The 3,151-nt window shown below is 33.8% G+C and overlaps 1 long non-coding RNA gene across 1 annotated transcript; it reads right to left on the bottom strand.

Annotated features, from left to right (window-relative positions):
- LOC107637594 lies at positions 673 to 3,145 on the bottom strand. Its single transcript, XR_001619420.2, has 4 exons — positions 2,903 to 3,145; positions 1,735 to 2,098; positions 1,382 to 1,616; positions 673 to 1,306 (listed from the first exon to the last, which is right to left on the bottom strand). It is a non-coding gene; the product is annotated as an uncharacterized LOC107637594 (long non-coding RNA).

The following is a 3,151-nucleotide window of genomic DNA, read 5'->3' as shown; positions in this document are numbered from 1 at the left end:
ATCACGTTATATAGGTATCACAAAAAAAATCACGTTATATAGGCACTGCCTCCAGCAATTTACGCATAATTTTGTGTTGTACCTGATCAATGTAATTCGCGACTATCTATAGCGGATTATGTTCTTTTCGTAATTGTGATAAATATTTTTAATATATTTGATCAGTATATCTCTTATGTTTACCACCGATATATTATATGAATTTTGTTTTTGCCTAAATATAATACATGATAAAATTTAATAGTATTATTTAATTTATATAATTAACTCTATTTAATAGAATAAGATTTTGTTATTATTATTATTTATTAATGTAAAAAAAATTTATATAGATAAATAACCGTATTAAAATTTATTATTCCACTCGTAGCAAAAGATTTTTTAGTATAACGCTGCTGAAGTGAATTTCGAAATTAATTCCTTTGATCTAATTCAAACCGTAGCCTCAGAATTTCACACAATTTGTGGACAGCCAACAAAAACTTCTTTGGGTCCAGTTTGACATAGGGGATAAAATTGTGGTGAAAAGTTGATGAATTAGGATTAATAGAAACTCATCTTTGAATATTTTATTGCTATTTCCAATCCAATACCAAACCAATTCATGAAGTAAACTATTTAGTAAAGAAATAAAAAATAAAATAAAATATAGAGAAGTAAACTGTTAACCCATTTGAGATCATAATTTTGAAGATCAATTATAATAAATAGTACTTACACCAATTGCTCTTGCTTCATCATTGATATATGAGCTATCTTTTTTTTGTGCACTTTGATCCATAACTCTCTTCTACCGACTCTCCTTCCTTGTTGTTCTGACTATAACAACAAAGTTTATGCCATTACCGTATTCCATACAATCAAGAAGAATGTAGACATAGAGATAGTCCAAAGAGTGAACAAAAAAGTAAAGTACAAGTCCGAAGAGTGAATAAAAAAGTAAAGTACTTCTTCTTCCCTCTGTCGTGTGAAGCTTTTCGAACCGCCAGTATATAGTTGTTTTGATCTATTTATCGCGTTTTTTCTGCACTTCTCCTATTGGTCCATCAGAGATAAAGGACGATTAGAAACTAATTTAAAAAGACTCAATGCAATTGTGATTGTATTGTTGTGTACTAAGGAACCATCTCCAATACTTTCGAGCAATTTCCGGCGGACGATTCTCAATATTTTGTTCAGTCGTTGATGTTGGCTCGTAATAAGCATTATACAACCTCAGCCTTGTATCCTTCCAGGACTTCCCCATACTTTTCAAAATATTTTTCTTGATAGTTCCTTCACTATCTTCATCAAAGTGAAAAATTTGCTGCATAGATAATACAATTTATTAATAATTGTAACAAATAAGCAAATTTAATTCAACACGGATATAAACTTTTACCTTGACACATTCGTTATAAACCTTGTTTTTAGTGGTAATATTACGCCAACTTTTCTCATAGATAAAAATTTTTCCATAATCAGATCCTGGCAGACCAAGAACGCCACTCAACAGTCCAGCTTTGTCTCCAATTGCCTGCTTTTCGTTGTTGAACTTGAGCATGATCCTTTTACCATTAGGCCGTTCCATAGCCTCCTCACACTTAATTTTGCCGGCTTGATTGTGCCATCGAAATCTATAAGTCAAATATAATTCCTTATATGTGTCTCCATTATGGACAGAATGCATGAAGACTAATAAATAACATAGAGTCTAGCATAAATTGATCAAAGAAAAATTATTAAATATGTTACCGATGATCTTAACCGTCTAAAACTCTGTAGTCTTGCATCCTTTGCGATTCTGAGCTCCAAAAGCAACAAAGACGTCTTCTTGATCAAGAGAATCTACCTCATTTGCATTAGCGTCCAAGTTTATGTGGCCTGGCTTCGAGTTCTAAATGCTATTTGTGCTCGTCTGTGGAGTAGGCCTTGGTTCATTGCGCGGTAGATGGAACGGACGTGAGGTTGTAGGGACACTATCACCGCTGACGGAGGGAATTTGAGAGTCATTGTGGTGAAAAGCCGAAGCCGGAAGTGGAGCCGTTTGAGGTTGTTGACATCCTGGTCCTATTTTTGATTTTTTCATATAACGACCTTTCCTAGCCATCTTAAATTCCTAATAACAGGATGCAGAAAAAAAAAACCAATCACATTATCTCCAACAACACATAATATTGGTAAGTTATGTTTATACAAATTAACCAAAAAAATACAATTATACAATGCAAGGAGTTAACCAGCACAACACATAGTTATAAGCATGTATACTCTTTATGTTATTTTTAAAAGAAACTAAACAGAAACAATAGGAAAAAGCTAAGAAGCCTAACAACCCAAATATGCATATAACTGTGTATAAATTGGTTCATAATTAGACTATTTTTTAGTATCTTCGAGAGTTCATTTTTCTAGTTAATTATTAGTTGTCATGCATTTTCTTCATGGTAGGCAGTGGACACCTCAATTTTTTTTCTCGCTATTCTTAATCATCCGCACAATTGATTTGGGTTTTAAATTCTACTTAAGATTATTTTAAAAAAAAAATGATAGAAGGACAAGAAATCACAAATTGACCAAATATACAAATCAAAGAAATAGATAGGCGAGGTTGCTTTTGGTTATAGAGGAGATGATTAATTAGAGTATGATTTCATCAAAATTATCTATGTATGTTGGTGAAGTTAATGGAGTAGAATTTCATCAAAAACGAGACTTGATTAATTGAAAGGTTCATAATAGCATTGGTTATCATAATAGGAATTTGATCAACTGTCTCAACTCTCTAAATATTACCAATTTTGATCAAAAGATAGAGGAGCATAGTACAAAGATCGATACATGCACAAAGTTCATTGACTGTAAGAACACCTACCATAATCACATTTTAACATCACAAATTGAAAGAAATATTAGTGCATACCGAAGAAGAGGGACGAGCCAGAAGTAGGCCGGAACCGACGATGACCACGCGGGTAGAGACGGCGACGCGATAGGCACCTTCTAGAGACCGAGACGGCGACGGGAGATGAGCAGTCCTCGTCGACAACAGCAAAGACAGGCGAGAGTGCAAGAGGTGAGAGCTTCTCTGGGTGAAGGGTTGGTTCACTGGATTTATGACTGAGTTAAGGATGTGGTGGAGGACCGTGTATAAGAATTGGGGAAGAAAAAT

This window comes from Arachis ipaensis, chromosome B04 (genome assembly GCF_000816755.2).
Source record: "Arachis ipaensis cultivar K30076 chromosome B04, Araip1.1, whole genome shotgun sequence".
In the NCBI taxonomy this organism is placed as follows: Eukaryota; Viridiplantae; Streptophyta; class Magnoliopsida; order Fabales; family Fabaceae; genus Arachis; species Arachis ipaensis.
Note: the sequence above shows the minus strand (reverse complement) of the source record. Positions and strands in the feature narration are given on the sequence as shown.